At 50.1% G+C, this 12,393-nt stretch overlaps 17 non-coding genes across 17 annotated transcripts; all 17 read left to right on the top strand.

Moving 5' to 3' along the window:
- The first annotated feature begins 330 nt into the window (after positions 1-330).
- trnaa-agc (transfer RNA alanine (anticodon AGC)) lies at positions 331-403 on the top strand. The gene has a single exon. It is a non-coding gene; the product is annotated as a tRNA-Ala (tRNA).
- A 681-nt stretch (positions 404-1,084) lies between these two features.
- Positions 1,085-1,157, top strand: trnaa-ugc (transfer RNA alanine (anticodon UGC)). The gene has a single exon. It is a non-coding gene; the product is annotated as a tRNA-Ala (tRNA).
- A 682-nt stretch (positions 1,158-1,839) lies between these two features.
- On the top strand, positions 1,840-1,921 carry trnas-gcu (transfer RNA serine (anticodon GCU)). Its single transcript has one exon. It is a non-coding gene; the product is annotated as a tRNA-Ser (tRNA).
- Positions 1,922-2,447: 526 nt separating this feature from the next.
- Positions 2,448-2,520, top strand: trnaa-agc (transfer RNA alanine (anticodon AGC)). The gene has a single exon. It is a non-coding gene; the product is annotated as a tRNA-Ala (tRNA).
- A 681-nt stretch (positions 2,521-3,201) lies between these two features.
- trnaa-ugc (transfer RNA alanine (anticodon UGC)) lies at positions 3,202-3,274 on the top strand. Its single transcript has one exon. It is a non-coding gene; the product is annotated as a tRNA-Ala (tRNA).
- A 682-nt stretch (positions 3,275-3,956) lies between these two features.
- On the top strand, positions 3,957-4,038 carry trnas-gcu (transfer RNA serine (anticodon GCU)). Its single transcript has one exon. It is a non-coding gene; the product is annotated as a tRNA-Ser (tRNA).
- Positions 4,039-4,564: 526 nt separating this feature from the next.
- On the top strand, positions 4,565-4,637 carry trnaa-agc (transfer RNA alanine (anticodon AGC)). Its single transcript has one exon. It is a non-coding gene; the product is annotated as a tRNA-Ala (tRNA).
- Positions 4,638-5,318: 681 nt separating this feature from the next.
- On the top strand, positions 5,319-5,391 carry trnaa-ugc (transfer RNA alanine (anticodon UGC)). The gene has a single exon. It is a non-coding gene; the product is annotated as a tRNA-Ala (tRNA).
- A 673-nt stretch (positions 5,392-6,064) lies between these two features.
- Positions 6,065-6,146, top strand: trnas-gcu (transfer RNA serine (anticodon GCU)). The gene has a single exon. It is a non-coding gene; the product is annotated as a tRNA-Ser (tRNA).
- Positions 6,147-6,672: 526 nt separating this feature from the next.
- trnaa-agc (transfer RNA alanine (anticodon AGC)) lies at positions 6,673-6,745 on the top strand. The gene has a single exon. It is a non-coding gene; the product is annotated as a tRNA-Ala (tRNA).
- Positions 6,746-7,426: 681 nt separating this feature from the next.
- Positions 7,427-7,499, top strand: trnaa-ugc (transfer RNA alanine (anticodon UGC)). Its single transcript has one exon. It is a non-coding gene; the product is annotated as a tRNA-Ala (tRNA).
- Positions 7,500-8,181: 682 nt separating this feature from the next.
- On the top strand, positions 8,182-8,263 carry trnas-gcu (transfer RNA serine (anticodon GCU)). Its single transcript has one exon. It is a non-coding gene; the product is annotated as a tRNA-Ser (tRNA).
- Positions 8,264-8,789: 526 nt separating this feature from the next.
- trnaa-agc (transfer RNA alanine (anticodon AGC)) lies at positions 8,790-8,862 on the top strand. Its single transcript has one exon. It is a non-coding gene; the product is annotated as a tRNA-Ala (tRNA).
- Positions 8,863-9,543: 681 nt separating this feature from the next.
- trnaa-ugc (transfer RNA alanine (anticodon UGC)) lies at positions 9,544-9,616 on the top strand. The gene has a single exon. It is a non-coding gene; the product is annotated as a tRNA-Ala (tRNA).
- Positions 9,617-10,298: 682 nt separating this feature from the next.
- Positions 10,299-10,380, top strand: trnas-gcu (transfer RNA serine (anticodon GCU)). Its single transcript has one exon. It is a non-coding gene; the product is annotated as a tRNA-Ser (tRNA).
- A 526-nt stretch (positions 10,381-10,906) lies between these two features.
- On the top strand, positions 10,907-10,979 carry trnaa-agc (transfer RNA alanine (anticodon AGC)). Its single transcript has one exon. It is a non-coding gene; the product is annotated as a tRNA-Ala (tRNA).
- Positions 10,980-11,661: 682 nt separating this feature from the next.
- Positions 11,662-11,734, top strand: trnaa-ugc (transfer RNA alanine (anticodon UGC)). Its single transcript has one exon. It is a non-coding gene; the product is annotated as a tRNA-Ala (tRNA).
- The last annotated feature ends 659 nt before the right edge of the window (positions 11,735-12,393 follow it).

Below are 12,393 nucleotides of genomic sequence, written 5' to 3'. Positions count from 1 at the left end.
TAATGGCCAACTTGCCCTACACTGAAAACCAAGGGGAGGAGGTCGGTAAGCATATTGATTAGAACCACCTCCCTCAGTTGGCTTCATTCAATGTGAATTAGCAGTGGCTCTAGTCCACAGTCCCTTGGATGTCCAGTCTCCTCAGTCTGTCTCTAAGGCTGATGGCATTCAGTCACGTTAGCATGACAGTGGATTGTCAGCGAGCCGCCTTAGTCTCTCAGCCACCTCCTGGGCGCTTTGCAGATTTCAGGATTTGTGCCCCTTCCCTATTTTGATCATACAACAAGTATGGACAAAGTGTAGCCTGTAATAAGTAAGACATGTGGCACAGGGGAGTTAGCTCAAATGGTAGAGCGCTCGCTTAGCATGCGAGAGGTAGCGGGATCGACGCCCGCATTCTCCATTTGACACTTTGCTAGTCAGTGTCCCAATTGAATGCATGTGGCTTCCTTTGGCAAATCTTTATTTCACAGGTGTCGAACTCCAGGCCTCGAGGGCCGGTGTCCTGCAGGTTTCAGATGTATTCTTGATCCATCATAGGGGATTCAAATGGCTAAATTACCTCCTCAACATTTCTTGAAGTTCTCCAGAGGCCTGGTAATGAACTAATCATTTGATTCAGGTGTGTTGACCCAGGGTTATACCTAAAACCTGCAGGACACCGGCCCTCGAGGCCTGATGTTGTACACCCCAGGTTTATTTGCACTTCTCCGCTCACTACCTTTCAGGTACTACCATGTTAACGCTGGCTTCAAACCTCATCAATCTTTGACCATATGAAGTGATTGTCTCCCCTCTTACCCTCACAATACTGGCCGATGGCAGCAAAGAGTCCCCCGGCCCAGTCTGACATCTCTTTTCTCCAGAAGCAGCTGAAAGGGGCTTCCAGTGACACTCTCCTGGCGTACTGCGTAGGGCCCAGACTTGAATCGCTCGGAAATGTCTCGTGTGAGTTACGATTGCACCAAAGGGTCTTGTTGTAGTTGACAAGCCCAGAAAACATTGAAAGGGGGGTGTTGTGATTAGTTCCACCTGAGCTGAGGCTCCGTATGGCACGATGAAGCTGCAGTGCTCAACCCTCAATGGGGAATTAGCTCAAATGGTAGAGCGCTCGCTTTGCATGTGAGAGGCAGCGGGATCGATACCCGCATTCTCCAGGACACTTTTGGACATCCGCGAGGAGACCCAAAGCCATGCGTGTAGCCAATCCATTGGGTGTGGGTGGAGAACAAATTCAGGGGTGATTTGTCACACAAGGATAGCAGCAAGTGCGAAAGGCAAGCTTTAGAAGATGGTAGTGAGAGCTGCTCTGATGTGTGGCACAGATGGAGTCTGCAGAGTTGAAGATGATAAGCTTTTGCTTGGGAGTGTCCAGGATGGAACAGATGTGAAATGACCACGTGCGAGGGACAGCTGGGGTTGAGCCGTTTGCAGACGACGTTAGGCCAGCAAGGCTGAGGTGATTTGCACATGTGCAGAGGAGGGATATAAGATATACTGGGAAAAGGGTGTTAAATACGGAGCGGCTGGGCAGGAGAATAAGAGAAAGACCAAAGACAACGTTCATAGACGTAGCCAAGTAGGACATGCAGAGGGTTGGTGTGACAGAGGAGAATGCTAGGGGCAGGGTGAGATGGAGGCAGACGATCCACTCTGGCAACCCCCAAGAAGAACAGGCTCAAAGAAGAAGCCAGCATCACTCCAGGCTTCTACCAAAGTGTTACGCAGCCCCTCGTCGGGGATCTGGAGTCAATCTCCCTGCGTCCATACACCAGCGATCAGCTCACACATTATCCCTCGTCAATTCCCAATGCTACTGGCAAAGAGCGGTGTGCGGCAGATGAGGTGGCCGAGAGGTTAAGGCGATGGACTGCTAATCCATTGTGCTGTGCACGCGTGGGTTCGAATCCCATCCTCGTCGAGAGCTCTTTCTGCTTAGGTTGATGCATCTTGTCAGTGTAAGATTGGCTGCCAAAGCAGGCATGATGCAATGCTCTTCTTTGGCTCAGTATTCACTTTAGTTCACCATGTGGTCTTGTTGCACAGGTCATGTTAAAGACAATGGTCTGCTAATACAGTAGTAGAAAGACGTTCTGCTTCCAGAATAGCAACATTCCTAATGGCCAACTTGCCCTACACTGAAAACCAAGGGGAGGAGGTCGGTAAGCATATTGATTAGAACCACCTCCCTCAGTTGGCTTCATTCAATGTGAATTAGCAGTGGCTCTAGTCCACAGTCCCTTGGATGTCCAGTCTCCTCAGTCTGTCTCTAAGGCTGATGGCATTCAGTCACGTTAGCATGACAGTGGATTGTCAGCGAGCCGCCTTAGTCTCTCAGCCACCTCCTGGGCGCTTTGCAGATTTCAGGATTTGTGCCCCTTCCCTATTTTGATCATACAACAAGTATGGACAAAGTGTAGCCTGTAATAAGTAAGACATGTGGCACAGGGGAGTTAGCTCAAATGGTAGAGCGCTCGCTTAGCATGCGAGAGGTAGCGGGATCGACGCCCGCATTCTCCATTTGACACTTTGCTAGTCAGTGTCCCAATTGAATGCATGTGGCTTCCTTTGGCAAATCTTTATTTCACAGGTGTCGAACTCCAGGCCTCGAGGGCCGGTGTCCTGCAGGTTTCAGATGTATTCTTGATCCATCATAGGGGATTCAAATGGCTAAATTACCTCCTCAACATTTCTTGAAGTTCTCCAGAGGCCTGGTAATGAACTAATCATTTGATTCAGGTGTGTTGACCCAGGGTTATACCTAAAACCTGCAGGACACCGGCCCTCGAGGCCTGATGTTGTACACCCCAGGTTTATTTGCACTTCTCCGCTCACTACCTTTCAGGTACTACCATGTTAACGCTGGCTTCAAACCTCATCAATCTTTGACCATATGAAGTGATTGTCTCCCCTCTTACCCTCACAATACTGGCCGATGGCAGCAAAGAGTCCCCCGGCCCAGTCTGACATCTCTTTTCTCCAGAAGCAGCTGAAAGGGGCTTCCAGTGACACTCTCCTGGCGTACTGCGTAGGGCCCAGACTTGAATCGCTCGGAAATGTCTCGTGTGAGTTACGATTGCACCAAAGGGTCTTGTTGTAGTTGACAAGCCCAGAAAACATTGAAAGGGGGGTGTTGTGATTAGTTCCACCTGAGCTGAGGCTCCGTATGGCACGATGAAGCTGCAGTGCTCAACCCTCAATGGGGAATTAGCTCAAATGGTAGAGCGCTCGCTTTGCATGTGAGAGGCAGCGGGATCGATACCCGCATTCTCCAGGACACTTTTGGACATCCGCGAGGAGACCCAAAGCCATGCGTGTAGCCAATCCATTGGGTGTGGGTGGAGAACAAATTCAGGGGTGATTTGTCACACAAGGATAGCAGCAAGTGCGAAAGGCAAGCTTTAGAAGATGGTAGTGAGAGCTGCTCTGATGTGTGGCACAGATGGAGTCTGCAGAGTTGAAGATGATAAGCTTTTGCTTGGGAGTGTCCAGGATGGAACAGATGTGAAATGACCACGTGCGAGGGACAGCTGGGGTTGAGCCGTTTGCAGACGACGTTAGGCCAGCAAGGCTGAGGTTATTTGCACATGTGCAGAGGAGGGATATAAGATATACTGGGAAAAGGGTGTTAAATACGGAGCTGCTGGGCAGGAGAATAAGAGAAAGACCAAAGACAACGTTCATAGACGTAGCCAAGTAGGACATGCAGAGGGTTGGTGTGACAGAGGAGAATGCTAGGGGCAGGGTGAGATGGAGGCAGACGATCCACTCTGGCAACCCCCAAGAAGAACAGGCTCAAAGAAGAAGCCAGCATCACTCCAGGCTTCTACCAAAGTGTTACGCAGCCCCTCGTCGGGGATCTGGAGTCAATCTCCCTGCGTCCATACACCAGCGATCAGCTCACACATTATCCCTCGTCAATTCCCAATGCTACTGGCAAAGAGCGGTGTGCGGCAGATGAGGTGGCCGAGAGGTTAAGGCGATGGACTGCTAATCCATTGTGCTGTGCAAGCGTGGGCTCGAATCCCATCCTCGTCGAGAGCTCTTTCTGCTTAGGTTGATGCATCTTGTCAGTGTAAGATTGGCTGCCAAAGCAGGCATGATGCAATGCTCTTCTTTGGCTCAGTATTCACTTTAGTTCACCATGTGGTCTTGTTGCACAGGTCATGTTAAAGACAATGGTCTGCTAATACAGTAGTAGAAAGACGTTCTGCTTCCAGAATAGCAACATTCCTAATGGCCAACTTGCCCTACACTGAAAACCAAGGGGAGGAGGTCGGTAAGCATATTGATTAGAACCACCTCCCTCAGTTGGCTTCATTCAATGTGAATTAGCAGTGGCTCTAGTCCACAGTCCCTTGGATGTCCAGTCTCCTCAGTCTGTCTCTAAGGCTGATGGCATTCAGTCACGTTAGCATGACAGTGGATTGTCAGCGAGCCGCCTTAGTCTCTCAGCCACCTCCTGGGCGCTTTGCAGATTTCAGGATTTGTGCCCCTTCCCTATTTTGATCATACAACAAGTATGGACAAAGTGTAGCCTGTAATAAGTAAGACATGTGGCACAGGGGAGTTAGCTCAAATGGTAGAGCGCTCGCTTAGCATGCGAGAGGTAGCGGGATCGACGCCCGCATTCTCCATTTGACACTTTGCTAGTCAGTGTCCCAATTGAATGCATGTGGCTTCCTTTGGCAAATCTTTATTTCACAGGTGTTGAACTCCAGGCCTCGAGGGCCGGTGTCCTGCAGGTTTCAGATGTATTCTTGATCCATCATAGGGGATTCAAATGGCTAAATTACCTCCTCAACATTTCTTGAAGTTCTCCAGAGGCCTGGTAATGAACTAATCATTTGATTCAGGTGTGTTGACCCAGGGTTATACCTAAAACCTGCAGGACACCGGCCCTCGAGGCCTGATGTTGTACACCCCAGGTTTATTTGCACTTCTCCGCTCACTACCTTTCAGGTACTACCATGTTAACGCTGGCTTCAAACCTCATCAATCTTTGACCATATGAAGTGATTGTCTCCCCTCTTACCCTCACAATACTGGCCGATGGCAGCAAAGAGTCCCCCGGCCCAGTCTGACATCTCTTTTCTCCAGAAGCAGCTGAAAGGGGCTTCCAGTGACACTCTCCTGGCGTACTGCGTAGGGCCCAGACTTGAATCGCTCGGAAATGTCTCGTGTGAGTTACGATTGCACCAAAGAGTCTTGTTGTAGTTGACAAGCCCAGAAAACATTGAAAGGGGGGTGTTGTGATTAGTTCCACCTGAGCTGAGGCTCCGTATGGCACGATGAAGCTGCAGTGCTCAACCCTCAATGGGGAATTAGCTCAAATGGTAGAGCGCTCGCTTTGCATGTGAGAGGCAGCGGGATCGATACCCGCATTCTCCAGGACACTTTTGGACATCCGCGAGGAGACCCAAAGCCATGCGTGTAGCCAATCCATTGGGTGTGGGTGGAGAACAAATTCAGGGGTGATTTGTCACACAAGGATAGCAGCAAGTGCGAAAGGCAAGCTTTAGAAGATGGTAGTGAGAGCTGCTCTGATGTGTGGCACAGATAGAGTTGAAGATGATAAGCTTTTGCTTGGGAGTGTCCAGGATGGAACAGATGTGAAATGACCACGTGCGAGGGACAGCTGGGGTTGAGCCGTTTGCAGACGACGTTAGGCCAGCAAGGCTGAGGTGATTTGCACATGTGCAGAGGAGGGATATAAGATATACTGGGAAAAGGGTGTTAAATACGGAGCGGCTGGGCAGGAGAATAAGAGAAAGACCAAAGACAACGTTCATAGACGTAGCCAAGTAGGACATGCAGAGGGTTGGTGTGACAGAGGAGAATGCTAGGGGCAGGGTGAGATGGAGGCAGACGATCCACTCTGGCAACCCCCAAGAAGAACAGGCTCAAAGAAGAAGCCAGCATCACTCCAGGCTTCTACCAAAGTGTTACGCAGCCCCTCGTCGGGGATCTGGAGTCAATCTCCCTGCGTCCATACACCAGCGATCAGCTCACACATTATCCCTCGTCAATTCCCAATGCTACTGGCAAAGAGCGGTGTGCGGCAGATGAGGTGGCCGAGAGGTTAAGGCGATGGACTGCTAATCCATTGTGCTGTGCACGCGTGGGTTCGAATCCCATCCTCGTCGAGAGCTCTTTCTGCTTATGTTGATGCATCTTGTCAGTGTAAGATTGGCTGCCAAAGCAGGCATGATGCAATGCTCTTCTTTGGCTCAGTATTCACTTTAGTTCACCATGTGGTCTTGTTGCACAGGTCATGTTAAAGACAATGGTCTGCTAATACAGTAGTAGAAAGACGTTCTGCTTCCAGAATAGCAACATTCCTAATGGCCAACTTGCCCTACACTGAAAACCAAGGGGAGGAGGTCGGTAAGCATATTGATTAGAACCACCTCCCTCAGTTGGCTTCATTCAATGTGAATTAGCAGTGGCTCTAGTCCACAGTCCCTTGGATGTCCAGTCTCCTCAGTCTGTCTCTAAGGCTGATGGCATTCAGTCACGTTAGCATGACAGTGGATTGTCAGCGAGCCGCCTTAGTCTCTCAGCCACCTCCTGGGCGCTTTGCAGATTTCAGGATTTGTGCCCCTTCCCTATTTTGATCATACAACAAGTATGGACAAAGTGTAGCCTGTAATAAGTAAGACATGTGGCACAGGGGAGTTAGCTCAAATGGTAGAGCGCTCGCTTAGCATGCGAGAGGTAGCGGGATCGACGCCCGCATTCTCCATTTGACACTTTGCTAGTCAGTGTCCCAATTGAATGCATGTGGCTTCCTTTGGCAAATCTTTATTTCACAGGTGTCGAACTCCAGGCCTCGAGGGCCGGTGTCCTGCAGGTTTCAGATGTATTCTTGATCCATCATAGGGGATTCAAATGGCTAAATTACCTCCTCAACATTTCTTGAAGTTCTCCAGAGGCCTGGTAATGAACTAATCATTTGATTCAGGTGTGTTGACCCAGGGTTATACCTAAAACCTGCAGGACACCGGCCCTCGAGGCCTGATGTTGTACACCCCAGGTTTATTTGCACTTCTCCGCTCACTACCTTTCAGGTACTACCATGTTAACGCTGGCTTCAAACCTCATCAATCTTTGACCATATGAAGTGATTGTCTCCCCTCTTACCCTCACAATACTGGCCGATGGCAGCAAAGAGTCCCCCGGCCCAGTCTGACATCTCTTTTCTCCAGAAGCAGCTGAAAGGGGCTTCCAGTGACACTCTCCTGGCGTACTGCGTAGGGCCCAGACTTGAATCGCTCGGAAATGTCTCGTGTGAGTTACGATTGCACCAAAGGGTCTTGTTGTAGTTGACAAGCCCAGAAAACATTGAAAGGGGGGTGTTGTGATTAGTTCCACCTGAGCTGAGGCTCCGTATGGCACGATGAAGCTGCAGTGCTCAACCCTCAATGGGGAATTAGCTCAAATGGTAGAGCGCTCGCTTTGCATGTGAGAGGCAGCGGGATCGATACCCGCATTCTCCAGGACACTTTTGGACATCCGCGAGGAGACCCAAAGCCATGCGTGTAGCCAATCCATTGGGTGTGGGTGGAGAACAAATTCAGGGGTGATTTGTCACACAAGGATAGCAGCAAGTGCGAAAGGCAAGCTTTAGAAGATGGTAGTGAGAGCTGCTCTGATGTGTGGCACAGATGGAGTCTGCAGAGTTGAAGATGATAAGCTTTTGCTTGGGAGTGTCCAGGATGGAACAGATGTGAAATGACCACGTGCGAGGGACAGCTGGGGTTGAGCCGTTTGCAGACGACGTTAGGCCAGCAAGGCTGAGGTGATTTGCACATGTGCAGAGGAGGGATATAAGATATACTGGGAAAAGGGTGTTAAATACGGAGCGGCTGGGCAGGAGAATAAGAGAAAGACCAAAGACAACGTTCATAGACGTAGCCAAGTAGGACATGCAGAGGGTTGGTGTGACAGAGGAGAATGCTAGGGGCAGGGTGAGATGGAGGCAGACGATCCACTCTGGCAACCCCCAAGAAGAACAGGCTCAAAGAAGAAGCCAGCATCACTCCAGGCTTCTACCAAAGTGTTACGCAGCCCCTCGTCGGGGATCTGGAGTCAATCTCCCTGCGTCCATACACCAGCGATCAGCTCACACATTATCCCTCGTCAATTCCCAATGCTACTGGCAAAGAGCGGTGTGCGGCAGATGAGGTGGCCGAGAGGTTAAGGCGATGGACTGCTAATCCATTGTGCTGTGCACGCGTGGGTTCGAATCCCATCCTCGTCGAGAGCTCTTTCTGCTTAGGTTGATGCATCTTGTCAGTGTAAGATTGGCTGCCAAAGCAGGCATGATGCAATGCTCTTCTTTGGCTCAGTATTCACTTTAGTTCACCATGTGGTCTTGTTGCACAGGTCATGTTAAAGACAATGGTCTGCTAATACAGTAGTAGAAAGACGTTCTGCTTCCAGAATAGCAACATTCCTAATGGCCAACTTGCCCTACACTGAAAACCAAGGGGAGGAGGTCGGTAAGCATATTGATTAGAACCACCTCCCTCAGTTGGCTTCATTCAATGTGAATTAGCAGTGGCTCTAGTCCACAGTCCCTTGGATGTCCAGTCTCCTCAGTCTGTCTCTAAGGCTGATGGCATTCAGTCACGTTAGCATGACAGTGGATTGTCAGCGAGCCGCCTTAGTCTCTCAGCCACCTCCTGGGCGCTTTGCAGATTTCAGGATTTGTGCCCCTTCCCTATTTTGATCATACAACAAGTATGGACAAAGTGTAGCCTGTAATAAGTAAGACATGTGGCACAGGGGAGTTAGCTCAAATGGTAGAGCGCTCGCTTAGCATGCGAGAGGTAGCGGGATCGACGCCCGCATTCTCCATTTGACACTTTGCTAGTCAGTGTCCCAATTGAATGCATGTGGCTTCCTTTGGCAAATCTTTATTTCACAGGTGTCGAACTCCAGGCCTCGAGGGCCGGTGTCCTGCAGGTTTCAGATGTATTCTTGATCCATCATAGGGGATTCAAATGGCTAAATTACCTCCTCAACATTTCTTGAAGTTCTCCAGAGGCCTGGTAATGAACTAATCATTTGATTCAGGTGTGTTGACCCAGGGTTATACCTAAAACCTGCAGGACACCGGCCCTCGAGGCCTGATGTTGTACACCCCAGGTTTATTTGCACTTCTCCGCTCACTACCTTTCAGGTACTACCATGTTAACGCTGGCTTCAAACCTCATCAATCTTTGACCATATGAAGTGATTGTCTCCCCTCTTACCCTCACAATACTGGCCGATGGCAGCAAAGAGTCCCCCGGCCCAGTCTGACATCTCTTTTCTCCAGAAGCAGCTGAAAGGGGCTTCCAGTGACACTCTCCTGGCGTACTGCGTAGGGCCCAGACTTGAATCGCTCGGAAATGTCTCGTGTGAGTTACGATTGCACCAAAGGGTCTTGTTGTAGTTGACAAGCCCAGAAAACATTGAAAGGGGGGTGTTGTGATTAGTTCCACCTGAGCTGAGGCTCCGTATGGCACGATGAAGCTGCAGTGCTCAACCCTCAATGGGGAATTAGCTCAAATGGTAGAGCGCTCGCTTTGCATGTGAGAGGCAGCGGGATCGATACCCGCATTCTCCAGGACACTTTTGGACATCCGCGAGGAGACCCAAAGCCATGCGTGTAGCCAATCCATTGGGTGTGGGTGGAGAACAAATTCAGGGGTGATTTGTCACACAAGGATAGCAGCAAGTGCGAAAGGCAAGCTTTAGAAGATGGTAGTGAGAGCTGCTCTGATGTGTGGCACAGATGGAGTCTGCAGAGTTGAAGATGATAAGCTTTTGCTTGGGAGTGTCCAGGATGGAACAGATGTGAAATGACCACGTGCGAGGGACAGCTGGGGTTGAGCCGTTTGCAGACGACGTTAGGCCAGCAAGGCTGAGGTTATTTGCACATGTGCAGAGGAGGGATATAAGATATACTGGGAAAAGGGTGTTAAATACGGAGCTGCTGGGCAGGAGAATAAGAGAAAGACCAAAGACAACGTTCATAGACGTAGCCAAGTAGGACATGCAGAGGGTTGGTGTGACAGAGGAGAATGCTAGGGGCAGGGTGAGATGGAGGCAGACGATCCACTCTGGCAACCCCCAAGAAGAACAGGCTCAAAGAAGAAGCCAGCATCACTCCAGGCTTCTACCAAAGTGTTACGCAGCCCCTCGTCGGGGATCTGGAGTCAATCTCCCTGCGTCCATACACCAGCGATCAGCTCACACATTATCCCTCGTCAATTCCCAATGCTACTGGCAAAGAGCGGTGTGCGGCAGATGAGGTGGCCGAGAGGTTAAGGCGATGGACTGCTAATCCATTGTGCTGTGCACGCGTGGGTTCGAATCCCATCCTCGTCGAGAGCTCTTTCTGCTTAGGTTGATGCATCTTGTCAGTGTAAGATTGGCTACCAAAGCAGGCATGATGCAATGCTCTTCTTTGGCTCAGTATTCACTTTAGTTCACCATGTGGTCTTGTTGCACAGGTCATGTTAAAGACAATGGTCTGCTAATACAGTAGTAGAAAGACGTTCTGCTTCCAGAATAGCAACATTCCTAATGGCCAACTTGCCCTACACTGAAAACCAAGGGGAGGAGGTCGGTAAGCATATTGATTAGAACCACCTCCCTCAGTTGGCTTCATTCAATGTGAATTAGCAGTGGCTCTAGTCCACAGTCCCTTGGATGTCCAGTCTCCTCAGTCTGTCTCTAAGGCTGATGGCATTCAGTCACGTTAGCATGACAGTGGATTGTCAGCGAGCCGCCTTAGTCTCTCAGCCACCTCCTGGGCGCTTTGCAGATTTCAGGATTTGTGCCCCTTCCCTATTTTGATCATACAACAAGTATGGACAAAGTGTAGCCTGTAATAAGTAAGACATGTGGCACAGGGGAGTTAGCTCAAATGGTAGAGCGCTCGCTTAGCATGCGAGAGGTAGCGGGATCGACGCCCGCATTCTCCATTTGACACTTTGCTAGTCAGTGTCCCAATTGAATGCATGTGGCTTCCTTTGGCAAATCTTTATTTCACAGGTGTCGAACTCCAGGCCTCGAGGGCCGGTGTCCTGCAGGTTTCAGATGTATTCTTGATCCATCATAGGGGATTCAAATGGCTAAATTACCTCCTCAACATTTCTTGAAGTTCTCCAGAGGCCTGGTAATGAACTAATCATTTGATTCAGGTGTGTTGACCCAGGGTTATACCTAAAACCTGCAGGACACCGGCCCTCGAGGCCTGATGTTGTACACCCCAGGTTTATTTGCACTTCTCCGCTCACTACCTTTCAGGTACTACTATGTTAACGCTGGCTTCAAACCTCATCAATCTTTGACCATATGAAGTGATTGTCTCCCCTCTTACCCTCACAATACTGGCCGATGGCAGCAAAGAGTCCCCCGGCCCAGTCTGACATCTCTTTTCTCCAGAAGCAGCTGAAAGGGGCTTCCAGTGACACTCTCCTGGCGTACTGCGTAGGGCCCAGACTTGAATCGCTCGGAAATGTCTCGTGTGAGTTACGATTGCACCAAAGAGTCTTGTTGTAGTTGACAAGCCCAGAAAACATTGAAAGGGGGGGTGTTGTGATTAGTTCCACCTGAGCTGAGGCTCCGTATGGCACGATGAAGCTGCAGTGCTCAACCCTCAATGGGGAATTAGCTCAAATGGTAGAGCGCTCGCTTTGCATGTGAGAGGCAGCGGGATCGATACCCGCATTCTCCAGGACACTTTTGGACATCCGCGAGGAGACCCAAAGCCATGCGTGTAGCCAATCCATTGGGTGTGGGTGGAGAACAAATTCAGGGGTGATTTGTCACACAAGGATAGCAGCAAGTGCGAAAGGCAAGCTTTAGAAGATGGTAGTGAGAGCTGCTCTGATGTGTGGCACAGATGGAGTCTGCAGAGTTGAAGATGATAAGCTTTTGCTTGGGAGTGTCCAGGATGGAACAGATGTGAAATGACCACGTGCGAGGGACAGCTGGGGTTGAGCCGTTTGCAGACGACGTTAGGCCAGCAAGGCTGAGGTTATTTGCACATGTGCAGAGGAGGGATATAAGATATACTGGGAAAAGGGTGTTAAATACGGAGCTGCTGGGCAGGAGAATAAGAGAAAGACCAAAGACAACGTTCATAGACGTAGCCAAGTAGGACATGCAGAGGGTTGGTGTGACAGAGGAGAATGCTAGGGGCAGGGTGAGATGGAGGCAGACGATCCACTCTGGCAACCCCCAAGAAGAACAGGCTCAAAGAAGAAGCCAGCATCACTCCAGGCTTCTACCAAAGTGTTACGCAGCCCCTCGTCGGGGATCTGGAGTCAATCTCCCTGCGTCCATACACCAGCGATCAGCTCACACATTATCCCTCGTCAATTCCCAATGCTA

Source organism: Copadichromis virginalis, linkage group LG12, assembly GCF_057382275.1.
Source record: "Copadichromis virginalis isolate Kocher_CV1m ecotype Utaka linkage group LG12, C_Virginalis_male_GT1.1, whole genome shotgun sequence".
NCBI lineage: Eukaryota > Metazoa > Chordata > Actinopteri > Cichliformes > Cichlidae > Copadichromis > Copadichromis virginalis.
The sequence above is the reverse complement of the archived record's forward strand: the minus strand, read 5'-3'. Positions and strand labels throughout refer to the sequence as shown.